We start from the raw sequence: 26082 nt of genomic DNA on the forward strand, positions 1-26082 counted from the left end.
AAGTAGCCTACTTCAGCTGGTATTATATAAAGACTCAATATTACATCTGCTGCTAACTGGCTGTCTTTTTGTACATCTCATAAGCTACTCTATAAAGCACCATCTCACGTTTTACTGTAAGTGGCTTTGCACTACTGATTATTGTACACTGTACATAGGTCTATTTTACAAATTCTAATTTTATTTATCTTATATGTTATACTTATATACTTTTTATATTTTATTGTACTATGAAGATGAGAGAGAAACAGTATTTTGATTCTTCTGTATGTTCTGTACATATAGGGAATTAAAAATAAAAGTCTATTTGATTTAAGTACAAAAAAAAAAGAATTCACTGAACATGTTAAATTTAATGACTGCACAACAACTTTCTGCTTCAAGAATGATTTAAAATATGACGAGGTAGGGGAAGTGTCGGAGAAGGTGGTAGGGACGAGAACAGCGCCCGTACGCATGCGCCACCCTGCTGGCGGCTGCTGAGAGTTGATTCTACAATAAAATAAAATAAAAATATAAAGAATAACAACCTTGGAGGTCAATCAATCATCGCCCCGAAAGCAGATATCACGTAGTATATGTGTACCAACTTTCAGGTCAATAAGTCGAACGGTTTGTGAGCTATAGGTGATTTAAAATCCTGGACAGACAAACGAACAGCCATGGTAGCGTATCTCTCTATTATATAAAAAAATTTTGAGTCGAGATATGATTTCCTCGGAGACACTTTAACGTCCCACGAGACAAGGAGGACAGCTGCTGTACAGTCTTTTAAATGATCGAAGCTCAGTGCGACATGCAGATCACGCAGCATGGCACAAGCAGCAGCAAGCCAGTTGATCGAGCATAGAGGAGGTAAAAAAAAAACCTATTTGTTTCCCATTGTATCACCGTTTAAGAGAGGGATTCGGAGGAGCAACCGCATCTCCTTAGCATGCGTTCACAACGTGAGAGGCAGAGTTGCGCCGATAGGGAAGAGGGTGGGTGAGCGAAGCAAGTAGGGGGCAAAGCCCCCTAGTTATATATATAAAGATAAAACACCAGACACCAGAGAGGCGAGCTTCCCTTCAGCTTGTGAGGCTGAGTGGTGGCTCTGAGGTTAGGGATCTGCAATGGCAACTGGAAGGTTGCCGGTTTCGAATCCCATAAATGCCAAAAGGGACTCTGCTGTCTTGGGCCCTTGAGCGAGGCCCTTAACCTGAAATTGCTGAGCACTTTGTGTAGTGAGAAAAGCGCTATCTAAATGCAAAGAACTATTATTATTATTATTATTGTGAGGTCCAAAACCCTCTTGTTCCTTATTCCTCACTGCTGCATTATTTGCAATATACTTCCAGATGAGCATGCATTGGTTGTCATGCAGACAGAGCCCACCCCTAGGATGTTGTTGGAGCAGGTTGCTGGGTATGTCCGATGTGATACTGTATTAAAGAAGGAATTGCAGTCCTCAACTAGGACCCGTTTGATTCTGGAACCAGGCAGGAGGAAACTTGCTCAACGAGTCTTTAATTTGTCTCCATGAAGAGGGAGCGCCGCATCACAACAGTCAGCTAAGGCAGGGGTCCTCGATCACGGTCCTGGAGAGCCGCAGTGGCTGCAGGTTTTTGCTCCAACTTAGTTGCTTAATAAAAAGCACTTATTGCTAAAGTCACACTTCTGCTTCACTTTAGTGATTTTGAGCCCTTATTGCTTAATTTTGTCTTAAACAGCTATTTTAATTGCTCCTTATTATCAATACAGTAATCCCTCACTATATCGCGCTTTGACTTTCGCGGTTTCACTCTATCGCGGATTTTAAATGTAAACATATCTAAATATATATCATGGATTTTTCGCTGGTTCGCGCTTTTCTGGACAATGGGTCTTTAATTGAGGTTACATGCTTCCTCAGTTTGATTGCCCAGTTGATTTCATACAAGGGATGCTATTGGCGGTTGGCTTAAAAGCTACCCAATCAGAGCATGTATTACATATTAACTAAAACTCCTCAATGCTATAAGATATGCTTCCCGCGTGGCGCTTGTTTGCTTCTCTCTATCTTTCTCACTCTCTCTGCCTGATGGAGGGGGTGTGAGCAGAGGGGCTGTTTGCACAGAGGACACGGACGCTCTTCTACAAAATGTCGCTTTATCGCGATGCTTCTGTATACTTAAAAGCATGTATTGATTTTTTGATTGTTTGCTTTTCTTTGCGAGCGCTCTCTGACATTTTCTGCTCCTGACGGCGCTCCTTTAAAGATAAGATATATTTGCTTTCTTTTAATTGTGAGAAAGAACTGTCATCTCTGTCTTGTAATGGAGCACAGTTTAAACGTTTGACTAAAGGGTGTTATTTCATGTCTAGAGGGCTCTAATAATGTTAACAGTGTGGGAGAGTTTATAAGGGCTTAAAATATATAAAAATAACCATACAAACATATGGTTTCTACTTCGAGGATTTTCACCTATTGCGGGGGGGTCTGGAACGCAACCCAACCCCCGCGATCGAGGAGGGATTACTGTAACATGCAAATGACAAGCGAGAGCAGCATTTCTCCATTTAGCTTATTTACATTTACACCTTTGTGTATTTATCTGTACTATTGGGTTTAATTAAATACTTGGAAGAAAAATGAAGAGAAAAAAGTGAAGGACTGAGAATTACTCGTCCATTTTAGCCTTCAAATCATTTGCATGATAGAAAGGGAAAGAAAAAATCTAGGATATGAGAATGACCTGACATAGCAGAGTGAATTTAATTTCATAGCTTGTTAGTGCTTTATTGGCAAGAATTGCTTTCTAATTAAGCAACCAGGTCAGAACAAAAGCCTGCAGCCACTGTGGCTCTCCAGGACAGGGATTGAGGACCCCTGAGCTAAGGGATGGCTCCCTGAGCAGAGGCTGCCATTGAATGATCACAAAACAGAGACAGAGAGGCACATTTATAGACAATTGCACAGCAGAGCTGAATTAATGCTTACATGGCATTAGATACTTACTCTGATTGGTTCATTAACTTACACACCCACATAAGTTCCCAATATAATATACAGTATATTACTCCTAAATGACTATGTGGCCCCTAAGTCTAATTTTTCTTCCACACAGATTACACAACTGGGCATCAGGGGGGCACATGCCTGCTGCAACCAACTTGCTAAGAATATGTAAATAAAATAAACAACTGTAAACCACTGGAAAAGTCATCAGATGTGACGAGGCCTTTAAGTAACCTGCTCCGAGTCGCGCACAGGGAGTATGAGGTGGGAACTAAACCACTGCGCTCAATGACCAAGAAATCAAATCATACAGTCTGCCCAAGAGGAGGGCAAAGAATAATGCATTAGAACGTGGAGACACAAGGAAAGAAATTGATAGCTTGATCCCTGATAAAAACGAATGCCTCATTAACACTCCCAAAGATTATGAAAAATGGATAGAAAAATGCCGACATGAAACGCCACCTCTGATTTGGCATTTGAAAGTCTGCACTCTTTACCGTGTGCCATCATAACACTGTGATAAAGCACACACGTTTTTCATTTATTTGCAGGAGAACATTTAACATCCGCGAGAGAAGCGTCTCTCAGGAACGTGACAAACCTCATTTTGCTTCTCCCGATTATCTGTTCTCAGTCGCCGTTAATGTTAACTTCATGTACACATAACAGACTTGATAAAGAATTATAGGGACCATTAATGGAATAGCAAGAGTCAAACCTCTACATCCTTTTTCAAAGAAAATGGTTCTTAATTTCAAAGTTGTGCTGCTTTATTAAAGCTCATTACCATTTCTCTTTTAATAAGTGCTCTTTAAAGTCATTACCTGCAGTGAAGTTAAAGGCTGAGCTATTAAAAGGTTACTTTAATGTGAATAATGGCCTCCCGATATACTCAAGTTAATTACTATTGGAAACCGGTTCTAGTTTAATTTAATGCTGAACGCTTAATGAAGGATTCGCAGAAGGAGCAAAATTGACAAAAATAATTCATGGTCAACAGCATATTTAGACTTCTTTGAGAAAGATAATATCCGTTTCTCTTTCTGCACAGAGACGGGGGCCCCTGAACGTTGCTTTTTAAACCTGACACTCATTTTTCTCAGCATATCAAAACTTGATGTGAAGAGAATTATTTCTGAACAATCTATTCGCTTGTAAGATGCGCCGCAGCTATCAGTCACGAGCATTTTTTAGACTTGGCAGCCACAGACTCACAGCTGTAAAAAAAAAAAAAATGCAAACTCTAAAATACCACCATAACGATGATGCCTGTAAGCTTCTCTTTCCTTTCTTCTTCCGGCTGCTCCCGTTAGGGGTCGCCACAGTGGATCATCTTCTTCCATATCTTTCTGTCCTCTTCAACTTGTTCTGTTACCCCATCACCTGCATGTCCTCTCTCACCAGATCCATAAACCTTCTCTTAGGTCAGCGTTTCTCAACCTTTACGTATTTGCGACCCGAGTTTTCATGACAGTTTTAATCGCGCCCCCCTAACGTTTTTTTGAAAGGAGCCCACTAATAACAATTTGTTTTTTTTTTAATTAATGATATATCATACATGCATATTTTATTATACCTACTTAACTTTTATCGACATTTATCTAACTCTATATTTACTTTTCTAGTATCAGAACGTAGTTTAAGTTAATTTGTTTTGGTTTCAATAGATGTATTTTTCATACTATTAATTCTTATTTTCTTTTTTTCACATCTTCGTGCCAAAGGGGGGCCTGCCCCACTGTCTTAGGCCTTCCTCTTTTCCTCTTGCCCAGCAGCTCTATCCTTAGCACCCATCGCCCAGTATACTCAGCCTCACTCCTCTGTACATGTCCAAACCAACGCAATCTCGCCCAAACCCAGCCACAGGGGATGCACAAACCAGTGCGTTTCTTCGTGCCGGTCCCAAACCCGGATGAATGGGGAGGGTTACATCAGGAAGGGCATCCGGTGTAAAAAATTTGCCAAATCAATATACGGACAACAATACAAATTTCCTTCACTTTCCTTTCTCAAGTCATATTTAAAGGCGGCACTGATTACAAATTTTCAAATAATAATACTTTCCTTTTGGAACCTAGCACAGACCAAAAATGCATGCCAATCTTAAAAGAACCGTAGATGGATAAAACGGATTTGAGTCAAGATTACAAATTGTAGCTCATTAATCAAGTAAACACAAATTATGATTCTCATCTTATACAGTGGGATGCAAAAGTTTGGCCAACCTTGTTAATAGTCATTATTTTCCTGTATAAATCGTTGGTTGTTACGATAAAAAATGTCAGTTAAATATATCATATAGGAGACACACACAGTGATATTTGAGAAGTGAAATGAAGTTTATTGGATTTACAGAAAGTGTGCAATAATTGTTCAAACAAAATCAGGCAGGTACATAAATTTGGGCACCACAAAAAAGAAATGAAATCAATATTTAGTAGATCCGCCTTTTGCAGAAATTACAGCCTCTAAACGCTTCCTGTAGGTTCCAATGAGAGTCTGGATTGTGGTTGAAGGTATTTTGGACCATTCCTCTTTACAAAACATCTCTAGTTCATTCAGGTTTGATGGCTTCCGAGCATGGACAGCTCTCTTTAACTCACACCACAGATTTTCAATTATATTCAGGTCTGGGGACTGAGATGGCCATTCCAGAACGTTGTACTTGTTCCTCTGCATGAATGCCTTAGTGGATTTTGAGCAGTGTTTCGGGTCGTTGTCTTGTTGTAAGATCCAGCCCCGGCGCAGCTTCAGCTTTGTCACTGATTCCTGGACATTGGTCTCCAGAATCTGCTGATACTGAGTGGAATCCATGCGTCCCTCAACTTTGACAAGATTCCCAGTCCCTGCACTGGCCACACAGCCCCACAGCATGATGGAACCACCACCATATTTTACTGTAGGTAGCAGGTGTTTTTCTTGGAATGCTGTGTTCTTTTTCCTCCATGCATAACGCCCCTTGTTATGCCCAAATAACTCATTTTAGTTTCATCAGTCCACAGCACCTTATTCCAAAATGAAGCTGGCTTGTCCAAATGTGCTTGAGCAGACCTCAAGCGGCTCTGTTTGTGCTTCCTCTGCATCACTCTCGCATACAGCATCTCCTTGTGTAAAGTGCGAATGGTTGAACGATGCACAGTGACTCCATCTGCTGCAAGATGATGTTGTAGGTCTTTGGTGCTGGTCTGTGGGTTGACTCTGACTGTTCTCACCATTCGTCACTTCTGTCTATCCGAAATCTTTCTTGTTCTGCCACTTCGAGCCTTAACTTGAACTGAGCCTGTGGTCTTCCATTTCCTCAATATGTTCCTAACTGTGGAAACAGACAGCTTAAATCTCTGGGACAGCTTTCTGTATCCTTCCCTAAACCATGATGGTGAACAATCTTTGTCTTCAGGTCATTTGAGAGTTGTTTTGTGACCCCCATGTTGCTACTCTTCAGAGAAAATGAAAGGAGGAGGGAAACTTACAATGGACCCCCTTAAATACTCGGATTCACCTGTGTATGTAGGTCAGGGGTCACTGAGCTTACCGAGCCAATTGGAGTTCCAATAATTAGTTCTAAAACAATGGTGCCCAAATTCATGCCCCTGCCTGATTTTGTTTGAACAATTATTACACACTTTCTGTAAATCCAATAAACTTCATTTCACTTCTCAAATATCACTGTGTGTGTCTCCTATATGATATATTTAACTGACATTTTTTATCGTAACAACCAACGATTTATACAGGAAAATAATGACTATTAACAAGGTTGCCCAAACGTTTGCATCCCACTGTAAATCATACAGTAACTAAAGATGAAATGTCATTTTCTAACCAGCTTCATCCAGACCAGGGTTTGCCTGGGCGGTGGAGACAAGCCAGATAGCATCGGACACCAGGCAGAATAAAATCTTTGGACAGGGCGCGGGCACACACACCAAACACACACACAATCTCACATTGTGTCCAATATAGGGCTGGCAAATCAACCTGCATATCTTTGGGCAGTGGGAGGAAACCCATGCAGACCACAGGGGATGTGAACCCTGGTCTCCTTACGGCGAGACAGCAGCGCTTCACTGCGCCACTGCAAATAAAGATTAAAATTAACTCAAATAAGTAGCTCCTCATTCCATGTGCTACTACCAGTGTTCTATCATATGACATGTCAGAGACCGGGCTTGAAAACACAACTTTTGCAGTATTATTTATGTCAAAAGCAGAAAGGTTAGCGGAGGAGGCCCCTGCATTTATATATATTACTTTTTTGTGTGTTTTCCATAAACTTGCAGCAAACACACAGCCGCCCAATAATTCACATGCAAACCCGCTTTATAGAATTCACAGTCATGGGGGCCAGAGCTTACTCGGGTTGAGCTGGGTGAAGGGCAGGAACCAAGCCAGTCCACATTTCTTACACACACGCACACAATTCTTTATCCTCCAAAACTGGATTGGTGCAGAGAGCTGTGGGTGCAATTGTGGATGGCAGATACGCACCCAGTTATGTTCAGAGTACAATCAAGTGTGTGCAGCACTGGGCTTAGGGTTGTGGTTTTGATGTCGGGCAGAAAGCAATATGGGGGGATATATAACTCTGACTAAATGTAAATTGTACTGTGTTAATATTTCCAAATATACTAAATTGATTACACTTTTTGTTCTTCTAGCCTTTTGATAACAATATAGCCTCATTCAAATTTGGAAGGTTTTGTCAGTCAGCCTGTCAGTCATTTTCCAACCCACTATATCCTAACTACAGGGTCAAGGGGGTCTGCTGGAGCCAATCCCAGCCAACACAGGGTGCAAGGCAGGAAACAAACCCTGGGCAGGGTGCCAGCTCACCATAGGGCATACACACCAAGCACACACTAGGGGCAATTTAAGATCGCCAATGCACCTAACCTGCATGTCTTTGAACTGTGGGAGGAAACCCACGCAGACACGGGGAGAACATGCAGACTACACGCAGGGAGGACCCGGGAAGTGAACCCAGCTCTCCTAACTGCGTAGCAGCAGCGCCACCACTGCGCCACCCTTGTCTTTGTTTAATGATAAAACATTTTACTTATATAGCCCTCTTCCCACGATCAAGTTGCTTATATGTAACTTCTTCCATCCATCCATTATCCAACCCACTATATCCTAACTACAGGGTCAAGGGGGTCTGCTGGAGCCAATCCCAGCCAACACAGGGTGCAACGGCAGGAAACAAACCCTGGGCAGGGTGCCAGCTCAGCGCAGGGCCCACACACCCAGCACCCACTAGGGGCAATTTAAGATCGGCAATGCACCTAACCTGCATGTCTTGCATGTCTTTGGACTGTGGGAGGAAACCCACGCAGACACGGGGAGAACATGCAAACTCCACACAGGGAGGACCCGGCAAGCAAACCCGGGTCTCCTTACTGGAAGGCAGCAGTGCTACCGTGGCACCCTTGTCTTTGTTATAATAATAATAATACTACTAATAATACATTTTACTGATATAGCCCTCTTCCCACGATCAAGTTGCTTATATGCAACTTCTTTAATAAATAATGTAGAAAAGCCACAGCGGCATTTCTACCGCCTTTAAACCCAAACTTTAACAGGTTAGGCCACTAAAACTTCACCTGATGACTCACATTTGTCAGTGACAAGATGCCTTGTATCCTGTATGTTATGTGCTTTCAATCAATGTAGTAAATATATGAGTCTAATTACAAAGAATGGAGTCAGAGTTGGAGGTGCCATAAATTGAGGAGTCGAAGGTTTTGTGCACCAAATCCACTGAGGCAGAATGGTCCGACTCACACGCACTGGCGTTCTCTTCAAAGGCGTAGGTGTTTAGTTGTCTAGCGCATGCGCACTCAAGACTCCCAGGACTGTGTGTGTGTCCTGTGTGTTGGTCTGCTTAGAATTCCAAGAGCTAAACTTAAAAGAAGTGGCGAGGCGGCCTTCTGCTGTTATACACCCAAAATCTGGAATACTTTAGTAATAGAGAGATACGTCTGACTAATACTGTAGAACATAAAAAAAAAAAACAATTAAACATTCATTACTTTAATTTGGCTTTTGCCGTAGCCAAATTTGTACTCTTAATAAACTGTATAGAATTATCATACTGTTGAGGGGCTTGCAAACTTTACTAATCTCAATTTTCTTTTTTATCTGATCAAGGCACCATGCAGCCACCTGTGATGCTAGAATGGAAGCGGGAGCCTCAGCTGTCCATGAGACCGACTGCGTGAAATCCTCTTAGACAAAGCCTGGGGGGGGTTAAAGGAGGAATAACTTATGAACGGTTATGTTAGGTAGAATGCCCAGTGGGGACTGAGTGGTCTTTGGGCTCTGGAACCCCTGCAGATTTTGGTTTTTCTTTCTACTCCAACTGAACTGGAGCTTGTTGTGTTCTCTCCTCCCGGCCATCTGACCTTATCATCGGGTTCACAGAGGCTTTCATTACGATTCTGTTTAAGGATGTTACCCTTCTACTAATAATATATCTATGTTTTACAAAATTGTATGGATTTATTTGCTTTTCTTTGATACTTATTCTTTAATATTCTTGCCTAACCTTATGTTTTTCTTTTCTTGTAACTTTCTCCTTCTGCTCTCATAAAGCACTTTCAGCTACATTGTAGGAAAATGTGTTATGGAAATAAATGATGCTGTTGTTACAGGCACAAAGATCTGTAGGCACGTATGTCAAAACTGACATCACAAAGCCCCTCATGGCTATGTGGACGTGCACAGCATAAAGCCTCATCTGGAGTACTGGGTGCAGTTTTGGTCTCCAGGTTAAAAAAAATGACATAACAGCACAAGAGAAGGTCCATAGAAGAGCAACAAGGCTGATTCAGGGCTACAAGGGATGAGTGATGAGGACAAATTCAAAGAGCAGAGCCTTTCATTTAGAAGTGTTTAAAATTATGAAGGGAATTAGTCCAGTGGGTCAAGGCTGGGACTTTAAAATGACTTTAAAATTTCCCCTTGGGATTAATAAAGTATCTATCTATCAATCATTCGGAACATGGGGAAAAAGTTGGAAACATGTTAAAAAGAAATTTCACACAAACATTTGGCAGTCCAGAGAAGATCAACTAGGCTGATTCCAGGGCTACAGGGCACAAACATTAGGAAGTTTTTCTTTACACAGAGAACAATAAGCGACCAAGTAATGTGGTAGACAGTAGGACTTCAGAGGCCTTCAAAACTTGATTTGATCTTGATGTTATTTTGGAAGAATAAAGTGGATAGGACTGGCAAGCTTTTGGCGCTTTTCCACTGCATAGTACGGCACGACACGGTTCAGTTCAGCTCACTTTTGGGGCGTTTTCCACTGGAAACAGTACCTGGTCCTTTTTTTAGTACCACCTCAGCCGACGTTCCAAGCGCGCGAACCGTTACCAAAGCGTGGCGTGTAAACTCTGCTGGTCACTGATTGGCCGGAGAAAATCGTCATTACTGCGTCACTGGCTATTCTTTTCTTTAAAGGTACACACACGCGGAAGTTTGTGTCCCGTCTCTCCATCACTGGACGCAGTTTGTTGCATAAGTGGATGAATGTTTCTTCAGACATTCGAAAGTTCTCCAGCGTTTGTAAAACCGGGAACAATCACATCCCACCACTCTGAAGCACGGTTAAATGTCCAAACAAATGGTCTGTTGCGGCGACTTTTTTGCAAAATGTGGAAGATCTGCAATATACAGAAGCAGCATTTTAATGTTACACTGGCAGTTAAGTTCATTTTATGCTTTGCAACTGTGATAAAAGTTAGCTAGTGATGTGCTTTTTTTAGATGCTTACCTTGCACGTCGTCAAGCTAAAGTGTTATCGTTATCTGCGTGTTGTTGTAAAAGTTCCACGGTGTCACGGCAGTAGAGGCGGCGCAACTCTAACGACACGTGAATAATCCCACCCACTCTAAAGCGGTACTGAACTGCAGTCGAAACGCAAACCGAGCCGAACTGAGCCGAACCAAGGTGAGCTGTACTGAACTGTGCTGTGCCGTACTATGCAGTGGAAAATCGCCTTTTGTCGGCTGAATGGCCTTTTCTCGTCTAGATTGTTCTGATGTTGAAAAGAAAAGGGCCATAACATTGGTGCTGGTCTCCCACAACTGTGAGCTGTCATGTCCTCTCCATGTCTGACTCATTCACTAATTTTTCTAGGCTTTCCCTACATCACAAAATCCTTCATTTTAGATTACCATCCAACTGTAAACTGGCATTGTATGAGTGGGTGTGCCCTATAGTGGACTAGTGCTCAGTCCAGGGTCGGCTCCTACCTTGGGTATAATTCTTCCAAGAACAGAACAGGCTCTCGCTAGCCTGAACTCAAAAGAACACTCCACCCAAAACTGGTATTTTTTAATTTGTTACTTACTTTGTAGTGGTAGGCAAGAAAAAAAATTGTAATCTCCCGTTTCTGTAGAGAAAAGACATACCGAAAATGCCAAACTGAGAGAGAGACCCAACAACGGCAAACTATGTGGAAAAACACCTAATCCAATTACAAGGGCGTGCAGTCATTGAAAAAAAGCCTCCAACTCTGACTCCAGAAAGCCTAGAAAAGTTCATCCCCAGTGTCGAGTCAAGCTTCAGCACATGCCAAGTGTGTTACAATACCTTTTAGAGGAGAAATTACTATTCGTTTAAAAACGAATTGGTATTTATTAATATACAGCATTGAAAATACTAAAAAGAAAACAATGAAAAGGATGAACAAAAATGGCAACATTTCAGGCTGGCCCTGAAAGTCTCCAAAATAAAACATGTCATTACAGACAGAAGACATAACGGCATCACTTCTAGCAGACACACTGGCATAAAGGAAATTTGTTTGTATCATCATTATTATTTTCAGAATGTGTCTATAATCTCGGCCTTACTCTTGTGTATTACTTTGCCCTTTGTTTTGATTATTCTTTTGCACTATGACTTTATGTTCTACTGTATGTTGCTGCTGAAAGAAGACAATTTCCCCTCAGGGATCAATAAAGCACATCTATCTATCTCAATCAGCACTGATGCAGCAATAGTCGAGACCGTCTACGACCGTCTACAATGCCATATATTGTATCGTGTAATGGATGGCAGGCGGCACAGTGCTCCAGCGCTTAGCCCTACTGCCTCACAGCACCAAGAGACTTGGCTCAAATGCCAGTCACTAAAAAAGTGGCCTTTGTGTTGTCTTTCCTTGTCTGCCTGGGATATTCTGTTTTTTTTCTTTTCTTCATAATTAATACATAGAAAGCTGAATTTGTGTTCGTTTGGTATGCAAGTCCAGACTGTCAAGGTTTGCACAGATTTTCCATATTATGCAGTGAAGGACCATAAGCTGGGTTTTCTTCTAAAATGTGCTGACACCTGTGCTTTAGTAAGGAAGTGCATCTTTAGGCATTTTGGGGAACCTGGCACAGGTATGCAGAGTTTCATAAGTGTGGTAACAGGCAGCATCTTGCAGCTCAAGGGGATAGCCAAACTAAAATCTGTGCTTTTGTTTAAAGGCTTAAGAGACACCTGTTCATGTATTTATTTTCGTCTTATTGTAATTCTCTTTGTTTGGACGTCAGTCAATCTTTCCTGTCCTGTTTGCAGCTGGTGCAAAATGTAGCAGCTCATCTTCCTGACTGGTACAAAGAAGGCAGAATATATTCATCCAGTACTGGCCTCTCCTCATCGGCTGCCAGGAAAAGAGAGAATACAAGTTTCAAGTCTTATTATTAGCACTCGGTGGTTTGGTACCAATTACATCTCAGAACTCTCACCCCTACTCCAGCTCTAGGCCTTGGAGATCATTGGATCAGGCTTTGTCTGTGGCTGCCCCTGGTCTATGGCATTGCCTACATTTTTATATTCAGACCATATATACTGTATGTATATATATATATATATATATATATATATATATATATATATATATATATATATATATATAAATAAATAAATATAAAAAGACCATATTTAAATCTCAATTAAAATCTTTTCTTTTTGTATTGGCATACAGCGAGGTTAAAAGGTAGTAGTGTCATATTTTTATTATAGTCCTTTAATGGATTGGCAAGATTTGGGTTTATGTTTTGCTAATTTCTAGTTTTAAGACATTTATATGTTTAATATATTTATTTATTTTATTATGAAGTTGTTTTTCTTCTGTGGTCAACATTTGAATATACTGATAATCAAAAGTACTGTATAAACTCAAATATAAGTCGGGACTTGATTTTATCGTATGATTTCTGGTATTTTATAATGTCGGTCATATAAGTCGAATGGGTAAAACTCACGCTACTGGTCCAAGAGATTATGATATGCTAACACCCGCCCACCTGAGAGAGTAACCACGGGGCACACGGCCTTTTTTGTTTTTTTTGTCGAGCCCAAAACCGCACAAGAAGTGCCACAATGGGCTTTAACAGGCCCTGCCTCTTGACAGCACCCCAGCCTTGACTCTCTAAGAAGACAAGGAAAAACTCCCTAAAAAACCCTTGTAGAGAAAAAATGGAAGAAACCTCGGGAAAGGCAGTTCGAAAACAGACCCCTTTCTAGGTAGGTTGGGCGTGCAGTGGGTGTCAAAAAGGAGGAGGTCAATACAATACGATACAATACACAGAACAAATTTTAGAATACCCAAACTATTCTGAAGTGACGTTTGCACTGTTTTGTGCTTTTTGTATCTCACACCCTCAAACACGTTTATCTACTATGGAGTATTCGATCAGAAGAAAATATGAACCTGGTTTTAATTTAAAAGGCATTGAAGTGGCGAAAGAAATTGGTAAGTATGCTGCTGCAACAAAATTCAATGTATCTGAGAAACTGGTGCGAGATTGGAGGAGACAAGAAGATGTAAAAAAAAAAAAAAAAATAAGTAGCATTTTTGAACAGGCATATGAGTCAGGGTCTGATTTTATGAAGATTTTTCGCGTTTCAAAACCTGACTTATACGCGAGTATATACGGCATACCTTATGAGAAGGATTTAGGGGTTGTAATGGACTAATCTCCATCAAATGCAAGACAGTGTTCAGAAGCCATTAAAAAGACTAACAGAATGTCAGGTTATATAGTGCCTTGATATGTGGAGTACAAGTCACAGGAGGTTCTGCTCAAGCTTTATAACACACTGGTGAGGCCTCATCTGGAGTCCTGTGTGCAATTTGGGTCTCCGGGCTACAAAAAGGACATAGCAGCACTAGAGAAGGTCCAGAGAAGAGCGACTAGTCTGATTCCAGGGCTACAGGGTCATTACACAGAGAACCATAGACGAGATATTATATATATATATATATATATATATATATATATATATATATATATATATATATATATATATATATATAATCCTAAGCCTGAAAGTGTAACGATTTTATGTGACGCTTTTATGTCACGATTTAAATCAGGGTTATTTTAAAACCTACATATGAAAAAGTTTGGGAACCCCTCCGAATCTTTGGATTTTTGTTTATCATTGTCTGAGCTTTCAAAGTAACAACTTCCTTTTAATATCTGACTTGCCTTATGGACACAGTAGGATTTCAGCAGTGACATTAAGTTTATTGGATTAACAGAAAATATGCAGTATGCATCATAACAAAATTAGACAAGTGCATAAACAGAGATATGACATCAATACTTAGTTGAGCCTCCTTTTGCTCCTTTGAGTCTCTAGACGCTGTCCTCCTATAGCCTGTGATGAGTGTCTGGACTCTGATGGAGGTATTTCTGACCATTCTTCATTACAAAATCTCTCCAGTTCAGTTCAATTTGATGGACAGCCTGCTTCAAATCATCCCATAGATTTTCAGTGATATTCAAGTCAGGGGACTGTGACGGCCATTCCAGAACATTGTACTTCTCCCACGGTATGAATGCCTTTGTAGATTTCCAACTGTGTTTTGGGTCATTGTTTTGTTGGAATATCCAACCACTGTGTAACTTCAACTTTGTGACTGATGCTTGAACATTATCCTGAAGAATTTGTTGATATTGGGTTGAATTCATTCGAGCCTCGACTTTAACAAGGGCCCCAGTCCCTGAACGAGCCACACAGCATGATGGACCCTCCACCACATTTGACAGGAGGTAGCAGGTGTTTTTCTTGGAATACGGTGTTCCTCTTCCGCCATGCAAAGCGCTTTTTGTTCTGACCAAAGAACTCAATTTGTGTCTCATCAGTCCAAAGCACTTTGTTCCAAAATGAATCCATCCATCCATTTTCCAACCCGTTGAATCCAAACACAGGGTCATGGGGGTCTGCTGGAGCCAATCCCAGAGAACACAGGGCACAAGGCAGGAACCAATCCCAGGTAGGGTACCAACCCACCACAGGACACACACAAACACACCAAGCACACACTAGGGACAATTTAGAATCGCCAATCCACCTAACTTGCATGTCTTTGGACTGTGGGAGAAAACCGGAGTGCCCGGAGGAAACCCACACAGACACGGGGAGAACATGCAAGCCCCATGCAGGGAGGACCTGGGAAGCGAAACCGGGTCCCCTAACTACGAGGCAGCAGCGAGCGCTACCTGGCTTGTCTAAATGAGCATTTACATACAACAAGCGACTCTGTTTATGGCGTGAGTGTAGAAAAGGCTTCTATCTCATCACCCTGCCATACAGATGTTCTCTGTGTAAATTGTGCTGAATTGTAGAACGATGTCCAGATACACCATCTGCAGCGAGATGTTCTTGCAGGTCAGTGGAGGTGATCTGTGGGTTGTCTGTCACCATTCTCACAATCCTGCCTCTACATGTGCCACTCCTGTATTTTTCTTGGCCTGCCAGACCTGCTGAGTTGGTTTAACAGCAACTGTGCCTGTGGCCTACCATTTCCTGATTCAAATCCTTCCAGTTGACACTGACAGTTTGAACCTCTGAGATGACTTTTTGTAGCCTTCCCCTAAACCAGGAGACTCAACAATCTTTGTTTTCAGATCTTTGGAGAGTTGCTTTGAGGATCCCATGCTGTCTGTCACTCTTCAGAGGAGAGTCAAAGGGAAGCACAACTTGCGATTGACCACCTTAAATACCTTTGACCACTCATGATTGGACACTCCTGTCTATGAAGTTCAAGGCTTGACGAGCTCATCCAACCAAGTCATCAGCATTGAGCAGTGACAGGCATTCAAATCAGCAAAGTGACAAGGGGACCCACATTTTTGCACAGCCACTTTTTCACATTTGATTTAATTTCATACAACTAAATACTGCGTCATTGAAAATCTTTTTTCGGAAAACACCGCAGTGCTCAGATGTTTTTAGGAAATGAAAGACACACCACTGTTATCTTTTTTGTTGAAAGGAGAGTCAACTATTATGCAGGCTTTTTCATTTGACTGTGTTTGGTATCATTCTTTTCCGAATTTATCAAACTTTAATGTGATATTGTTAGCTTTTCAGATTCTTAATCTGTTTTTAAATTATAAACTAAAAAATATCAAGAACTTGCGTCCCGTGAGACGAGATGAGACTTTGTGCCAAGAGATTTAACCACAGCCCAGAGTCGGAAATAAAAGACAAAGAGAAGGACAGCTGCTGTACAGGCGTTTAAAAGTTCGAAGCGACGCAAGAGATGGAGATCACACGGCATGGCAGCAGCAAGCCAGCAGCTGAAAAAACAAAAAAAAAAACAACACACTATATTTGTGGTCAACCCTTCATCTCACACTAGCTGGAAGAATTAACACTGTTAAGATGAATATTCTTCCTAAGCTCCTTTTTTTATTTCAAAACATCCCAATATACATTAATAAATCATTCTTTAGGCAATTAGATTCAACAATAACCTCATTTATTTGGAATTCAAAACATCCACGCATCAAAAGAGCGACCCTACAAAGACAAAAGGCAGAACGGCTCTACCTAACTTCCAGTTTTATTACTGGGCGGCAAATATACAGGCGATAAGAACCTGGACACAAATAGAAGAACATACACATGCTTGGACCGCAATAGAAGTAAAATCCTGCAGTACTTCTTTGTATTCCTTGCTTTGTGCTCCAATAAACACACGTTATCGGCAATACACTAATAACCCAATTGTGCTCCACTCACTTAGAATCTGGAACCAATGTAGAAAGCATTTTAAGACGGAGAAGCTTCTATCTGTGGCACACCTACAAGAGAACCACGTCTTTCAACCCTCACAAACATATGCAGTTTTTAATATCTGGAAAAAATTAGGAATTAACTTGCTTAGAGATCTTTATAAAGACAACGTCTTTGCATCCTATGAACAATTACATTCCAAATTTAACATTCCAGCTACACATTTCTTTCACTATCTTCAAATCAGGAACTTTGTTAAACAGAACCTTCCAGATTTTCCTCATCTTGCACCCTCATCCACGCTGGAAAAAATATTGCTCAATTTTAAGGAATTAGACTCCATCTCTACAATATATAAAATCCTTTTACAATCCCTTCCTTTCAAAGATCCAAGAGGACACTGGGAAAAAGACCTCTTAATTAATATATCAGAAAAGGAGTGGAAAGTAGCAATGCAGAGAATTCACTCGAGCTCCATATGCGCAAAGCATACAATTATACAACTCAAAATTATATATCGAGCACATCTGTCTCGACTAAAACTCTCCAAAATGTTTCCAGGGCATGATCCAACCTGCGAACGTTGCAGCCAAGTCCCAGCCTCACATGTTCTGGGCCTGCACCAAATTAACATCATTCTGGACAAAAATTTTTAATGACCTCTCAGACAGCCTTGGACTCACAATCCCTCCTAACCCATTAACAGCTGTGTTTGGGGTTCTTCCAGAGGGTCTTAAAGTGGAGAAAGACAAACAAATTGTGATGGCATTCACTACACTGTTGGCACGCAGACTTATTCTGATAAACTGGAAGAACACAAACTCTCCTCTTTTAAGTCAGTGGGAAACTGAGGTGTTATACTATCTGAAATTGGAAAAAATCAAATACTCAGTTAGAGGATCTGTACAGACCTTTTTCAAAACATGGCAGGATCTAATCAGTAATATTTTAAAATAAGTTTATAAAGCACAGAGAATTTATTAATTTAGGTATTTTTACAAGCCTTAAATTTTACACCGTTTGGCTCGCTCTCTCTCTCAGGGGTGGGGATCGATCTGTTCTTAACATAATTCTTTTTTTTGTAAAAACTTGATTGCTATGTATGGATTGTAATAAAATTAATAAATAAAAAAAAAAACAACACACTATATTTGTTTCCCATTGTATCACCATTTAAGAGGCGGTTCTGGAGGAGCCACCACACCTCCTTGGGGTGCGTTCAGCCTCCCTCTTCACAATGCGAGCAGCAGAGACGTGAAGTGGCTGGCACGTAGCACAGGCCTTTGGCAAGTGAAGCATGCGGGGTGGGGGGCAAACCCCCTAGTAAGCTGTAAGAACTTTTCTTAAACCACAACTTTTCTCTACTTTGCAATTTCAATTTTTGTGTGAACCGTTTTACTTTGAACTTTTCCTAAAGCTTTTAAAAATGAAGATATTTGGTCTGTGGAACCATTTCAACATGTCACACTATTGCTAGAATCCCATGAAGCAAACTAGAGCTGCAGAACTTTGGTAATATTGGGAAAGCACAGCTACAGTTGTAGAACAATAACATGTAAAACCTTCCAAGGGGCCCTGTATGGTGCAGGCTTTGTGTATTTTCTATTTATTTACGTAATCATTTTTGTCAACCGTCCTGAAAAGACATACAAGTAAGAACTGCATTATATTAAATGCACAGGACAGTAAATTTGATTTAACTAAAAGCTGATCATGGAGCTCAGCGAGAGCTGAACCTTCTTTGCTTACTGGTGATAACTGAAGGGGGATGCCTGCCTGCAATCCCCCCCCGATATTTACCGAGTTTTACTGTAGTACATGTGGGGTTATTTTTGTAATCTGTTAAACAGGGGCCTGGCCTGGATCTATTTAGGACATTACTGTCACCCTGATAGGACCCCAAGACCGCCTTCGTGTCACGTAGATAATATGAATGCATTAACACCTAAGGCAGCGGGTATATGGCAAACACCAGAAGTCATGTAAAGCACCACAGGAACTCACTGTAGCTTCAAGGGAAAGCAATGAGCTAGTGAAATTTTATATCAGCAACTGCTCCCAACATAAATCTTAAACCTAGTTTAATTCGATCTGGTTCTTGCATCTGACTTGGTGCAGCCACAATTTGATTACCACAACCGTACTTTTTAACTGCTGTCAGAAACGACAGAGCCTTATGCAAACATCTGCCAGAACACATGCCCGCTTCCTATAATACCAGTCCTAAATCAAACCGCAGCAATGAATCTTTATCTGACACTAATACTTTTTAACTTCATACACACAATTAAAATGAATTGCAGCTAAAAACCTACAGAACAAATCATATTAAGCTGTTATCGTTCAACTCTTACTTCACTACAGCCGAGACTCTGCCACTTGATGTGGTCCTACGGCACAAAGCAGCAGGCACTCCACCCAGGATTGTAAAGCAGTGGGCCAGGGAGGTGTCAATCACCACGAGACGAATGAACAGAAAGTTCAAAAAGCCAGAATTTAAAGGCAACACAAACATGTCTACATCTGGAATAAATGTGCTTTACATCACACCTACCAATAGGGATGGAGCATACAGTGGAGAGGGGGCAGATTTTAGGAGAAAGCTCGTTTTTGCTTGGGTGGTTTTGAAAGCAATCACAATTATAAAACCATGTGCACGGCCCGACTGAACCTTTGTAATTCTCGCCAAGTCAACCAAAACAGATTTTATCCCTTTTTCATTGTTCAACAAAATAGTGTAAACTGATTACAGCCAAAAGAAAAATGATGGGGAATTAAATGCACCTGAAAAAAGAAAAAAAAAAAAGCTGAAAATAAAACTTCTTTTTACAATTTTGGCCTGGTATTCACTGAATCCAAACAGCGGACACATTGACAAAGACATATTAATAAATAAAAAAAAAAAAAAAAGAAGAATTAACATTTATTGACCAAAACACAATCTAAGACGTGGAAATTCAGTATATTAAGAGTCTAAACATGGGTTTGTAATTAATTAGTAAACAAGGCAATAGACACCGCAAGAGAAAGCATAGAGTATGTGGACTTTACACTTTGGCATCTAACATACTGTAGCTTAACACGGCAATCCAAGTCTACATCATAGGGGGCTCAAATTGCTATTGCCATCAGTTCGACTATAAATGTGATGTACATTTTTTCTCAAAACGCCTTAAAGACTGAAGATTGGCAACATAGAGTCATTTTCTCTACAAAGTTCAAACCCTGGCATATTTTCCTCATTCATAATTTCACTCAAGATCTCAAATTGCACAATGCATCAAGCCTTGAGCCAGAAGGGGCTACAATGGCAGAAGACCACGTCGGGTTCCACTCATGTCAGCTAAGAACAGAAAGCCGAGGCTGCAGTGGGCACAGGCTCACCAAAACTGGTCTGATGAATCTCGATTTCCACTGAGGTACACAGATGGTGGGGTCGGTCGCATGAATCCATGAACCCAACCTGTTGTGACCACACGAGGGCGCCACAGAGCCCTAAACCACAGTACCAGTAACACAACACACGTTAATAGAATAAAATAATCGATTTTTTAATTCTCCTTCCAAGTACTTTATCTAACTCCTTCCCCAATAAGAAGTCAGAATTACACAACAAATAGTTGATACTTCATAATTCTTCTCCCTCCCCCAGCAGCTCCCTCTATTGTCCCCAAGGTATCCCTACAGGGCTACACTTCTGGACTCCAAATCAAAGCAGCCCTGCGGGTGTCCAGACTAGGACTCCATAAGAGGGATACTGCCACCTAAAATGGTGGAGGATGAACTGTTCCCCTGTCCGTTTCAGCAGTCTTTGGGCATCCCGATCAGGGCAGGAATAGAAAAGTGTCCCGGCCAGGTATTGCCCCCACTTATTTCATCCTCCCGTAAGGTAAGGAATTCATTTCCATCCTGGGCGGGATGCCCAACCATCCTCTGGAGCACCTACACTGTCTTATGTCAAGAGTCCAGGCTGGCACTGTTGTAACGGTATAAGGAATGTTTTCTTGGCACGTTTAGGGCTGGTTAATACCAATCAATCATCACTTGAATGCCATGGCCTGTCTGAATATTGTTGCTGAGCATATGAATCCCACTAGGGTTACATTTTCCCCATCTTCTACTAGCTACTTCCAACATGATAATGCACCAAATCACAAAATAAAACTCATCTCAAACTGATTTCACAAACAGGACAATGAGTTCAGTGTTCTTCAGTTGTCGTTGTCTTCTTCATCCTATCCCACTTCTATGTGGGGTTGATGTGCTTGATCAACCTTCTCCATGTGGCTCAGTCCTGCACTTCCCCACCAGCCAGACCCTTTTCCTCCAAATTTTCTTTCACTTTATCCATCCACCTCTGCTTCGGTCCTCCTTCACTTTCTGTTTCTCTTTCTCTGTATTTCAATTCTGTTCACTTTTTTGCCCACATATTTACTGTTTCTCTTCATCACAACAAACTGGCATGATGAAGTGAATGGTCTCCTCTCATTTGTCAAATTTCTTATATCCATACCACTTCATCCTTCCTTCCTGTACTTTCTTAGATGTTTGCAATACCTCCGATTGTCTCGTTTCTTATTCTGTCCTTTTGTGTAACTCCACAAATCCATCTCAACACTCATTACTGCCACATCTAATTTCTTCTCCTGCTGGGCTCCCTTTTACTGCCCATGTCTCAGCTCCATACATCATTGCTGCTCTTACCACAGTCTTAAAAACCTCACCTTTAACCTTCACCTTAATTCTTCGATCACACAATACTCCTGGCAACCTTCCTCCAATTGTTCCATCCATACTGCCCTCTATGGGTCATCTCTGCATCTAATTTTCCATGCTGGGCTACCACTGGGCCTTCGCAGTCACCTGATCTAAATCCATTTAAACACCTTCGGGATGTGGCAGCTCAAATGTGCAGATAAAAAACCTGCAGACACTGCCTGGTGAAATCCTACTCACATGGTCCAAAATCTCAGGGAAGTAATAACAATTCTTTATATTTATATAGCAATTTTCTTACTAATCAAAGTGAGTGGGGAGGCACTCGAATCATCACTAATATTTCCAACAACTTGTGTAATCCATGTTATGAGACCCAGTAAGGGCCGGTTTATAGTTCAAGCTCAGAACGTGTACGCACACACATCATGGCTTCCACGCGTTCCCAGCATTCATTTTACTTATCATCTGAGAGAGAGAGAGAGAGACACAGACAGACAGACAGATAGGAAAGGCGCTATATAATAGATAGATAGATAGATAGATAGATAGATAGATAGATAGATAGATGGATAGATAGATAGATAGGAGGCACATACCATCTTCTGTGACACCCTTTTTTTTATCTCCTTCACAACAAAAAAAAAAGTTAGGGACACTGTGAAAATTTTGTGATTAAAGTGGAAATTTAAGCTTAAATCTCGAAATGTCTAGTTTAATCCCGTAGTTTATTTTATCATTAGAGTAGACCATCATAAACGTCATCTTAAAACCGACCCAGCTTTTAATCGCTTCGGGCTATTGGGGCTTCCTCCTGACCTGACAACAGCAATCGCCACACAGAGCACATGAAATGGCTGATATTCCAGCTCTCTGCACATTTAGAATCCTTAGATTTATACTTGATATCACGTTCACGATGAAATGCATGTTACATTTTACAGATAAATAGTTAACTTCATTTAAATAATGAATACTGGTAATAATTACACATGTGTGGCGGCACATTGGCGGAGCGGTATCGCTGCTGTCTCTCAGTAGAGAGTCACATCCCTGGTGTTCCCTGCCTGGAGTTTCCATGTTTTCCTGCTGGGTTTCCACAGTGGGCTCCGGTTTCCTTTCAAAGATACGAAGATTTGGTGACACTAAAATGACAGCAGAGTGTATGTGCGTGGGCTTGTATTCATCTTGCAATGAGCTGATGACCCGTCCAGGGATTGTTCTGCCTCATGCCCAATGCCAGCTGGAATGAGCACATCTCTGGATTAATGGATGTAATCATTAAACATCCACTTTTTTCAGAGATACTGTGGCAAGGAGTCCTCTCGGAATTTAATGGATGTTTCAGGAAATTCACAACACAGCGAAGCCGAACGTTTTCTTACCGTGATGATAGCTCGCACTGCCACCTGGTGGAATCTTCCAGATTTACGTAACGTATGCGCGCAAGTATAAACAGTACAACACTTGCGTAGCGGTAGTTTCCTCTGGAGAATGTGCTGCATGGAGTATAAACCTGGAGTATCACATTCCTAAACATTTGCTCAGTGAGTGTAGATTATTATTTTAACATTGATATCTTTCTGATTTTATTATGTATGATCCAGATTATAGCACACACACACCAGACACTTTATTAGGTACACCTGTTCAACTGCATATTAAAGCAAATATCTAATCAGCCAATCACATGGCAGCAGCTCAATGCATTTTGGCATGTAGGCATTGTCCAGATGACCTGCTGAAGTTCAAACCGAGCATCAGAATGGGGAGGAAAGGAGACTGAAGTGACTTTGAACGTGACATGGTTGTTGGTGCCAGACGGGCTGCTCTGAGTATTTCAGAAACGGATCTGCTGAGATTTTCACACACAACCATCTCTAGGGTCTACAGAAAATGGTCCAATAGGGGGAAATATCTAGTGAGCGGCAGTTTCTCTGGATGAAAATCCCAGAGGAGAATGGCCAGACTGGTTTGAGCTGAAAGAAAGGTAACAGGAACTCAAATAACCAACCGAGGTATGCAGAAGAGCATCTCTGAACACACGACACGTCGAGCCTTTAAACCAGGTTGGCTACAGCATCAGGGGAACACACTGGGTGATACTCCTGTCAGCTAAGAACAGGCAATGGAGACTACAATTCATACCAAAAAGATGGGAAAAATGTTGCCTGGTGTGATGAGTGTCGATTTCGGCTGCAACATTTGGATGGTGGGGTCAGAATTTGGCGTCAACAACATGAAAGCATGGATCCATCCTGCCTCGTATCAACAGTTCAGGCTGCTATTTTCTTTTGCACACTTTGGGCCCCTTACTGCCAACTGAGTATCATTTAAATGCCACGGCCTACCTGAGTATTGTTGCTGACCACGTCTATCCCTTTATGACCACCATGTTGTGATGGCTCCTTCCAGCAGGAAAACGCCCCATGTCACAAAGCTCAAATCATCTCCAGCTGGCTTCTTGAACATGATGACTCGAATGGCCTCCACAGCCAGCAAATCTCAATCTAATAGGGGACATTTAGGATGTGATGGAAGGAGAGGTGTGCATCACGGAAGTGCAGCCAATAAATCTGCAGCAATTGCGTCATACTATCATGTCAATATGGACCAAAAACCCTGAGCAATGTTTCCAACAGCTTGATAAATCTATGCCACAAAGAATTACGGCAGTTCTGAAAGCAAAAGGGGGTCTGACCCGGTACTAGCAAGGTGTACCTAATAAAGTGGCCGTATAGCGTATACATTTCACTAAGAGCATTTTACTGCATGGACATATCCTGTGACATAAATTATTTTGGATCAGTCATTTTAGTATTGCTCAACAGTATAATCCAGACAAACAGGAAGGAAAATGTATAACTTAATTTGCACGATGTTTATTTTTTCTGTAAAGTCTCCAGATGAGTACCAATACTTCATGTCAGAAAGGCAAATGTGCACGACGTAAATGGGGAAAAAAAAAAAATAAATGAAACTTCCCTCATCAAAAAATGTTACACTGCTGGCTATAGAAAGACAAAAAAAAAAAAAACAGTGGAACTGTTCACAGAATGCAGTGCCAAATGATCGCAGATCTCAAAAGACATAGCAAGATGCACACATTCAAAGGCCATTCATCCTCATATCACACAATTAAGCCATCTTAAACAAGAGCCATATTGCGGGAAGCACAGAAAAGGCACAAGATGTCCCAAAATGCAGCTGAGAGCGATTAAGCAGAAAGCGTTAATTGCCACAGCATTTATATCAATTCTGTGAGCAGGTCTAATACTGGAGAATATTTCCCCAGGCAGCGCTTTAAAAAGAAAGTTATTTTCAAGAACTGTTTTCATGGAAATGAACAACAAAGCAGGAAGCACATATGGCTCGACTGCCCTGAGCTTCGCTCAGACAATTTCACAGAATGTCACACCAATGTTAGATCACATCACAGGTAATTGTTCAATATGATATACATAGTACATTTGTTCCTATACTTTGACAACAAGGAGTGATGGGTCAAGTAAATCACTTTGGGGGGAGAGGGGGGGCTCTGCTGACAGTCTGGTGCTTCATAAGTCCATCCCAATGCTTTACCCACTAAGCCAAACAGCTTATTACAAGAAACTGATTTGTTTTAATGGATCAGATACCCACAAAGAGAAGGATGGACCACAGAAAACAATTTTTAGTCCCAATATGAAGATTCAGCCTTTCCACCGACTGAGCAAGCAAAAAAAAAAAAAAAGGGTGAGAAGCCTCTTAGGCCAAAGCAACAGAAAGCACCAGAATAAAATGCTCTTCTGCTTTGCAAAAAATCTGGAAAGGTAAAGCAAGGGGACGAGATGTGATCTTCTCGGAAGACACTTAAAAGACCCACGAGACGCAAACATTATCAAATAACAGCAGGGCCAGCAAAACACTCAGTCGTGTAAAGGCACGTAGCATACACAGATCCTGTGCTCTCGGCACATATAAAGCGTATAAGGACAATACGTTCGAGATGAAATGTCAACGACTAAGCAAAGAAGAAAGAGCAGCGCGGAGAAAAGAGACCCAAAAGCACTGGAGAGAATAAAAGGCAGATAAGAGATTATGAAAGCAGTGGAATTCGAAAGGCTCAAACAAACGATGGCGCGAGACTCATGCATAGAAAGGTACAGAATATGAAAGCAGTAAAATTTGAAAGTATTGTAGCGTCCTAGCCAGGTTAAGGCCTTTTTTGTTATAAGTGACTGGTAGGTCCAGTTGAGAGAGGGTGGAGTAACAACAACAACAACAACATTTATTTACAGTGGAGGAAATAATTATTTGACCCCTCACTGATTTTGTAAGTTTGTCCAATGACAAAGAAATGAAAAGTCTCAGAA

At 41.2% G+C, this 26082-nt stretch overlaps 1 protein-coding gene across 3 annotated transcripts in view; it reads right to left on the reverse strand.

The window, feature by feature from the left end:
* The window catches only part of mapkap1 (MAPK associated protein 1), a 453244-nt gene that overhangs the window by 324425 nt on the left and 102737 nt on the right, over positions 1-26082 (reverse strand). The window lies entirely within an intron of this gene.

Source organism: Polypterus senegalus, chromosome 9 (genome assembly GCF_016835505.1).
Source record: "Polypterus senegalus isolate Bchr_013 chromosome 9, ASM1683550v1, whole genome shotgun sequence".
In the NCBI taxonomy this organism is placed as follows: Eukaryota; Metazoa; Chordata; class Cladistia; order Polypteriformes; family Polypteridae; genus Polypterus; species Polypterus senegalus.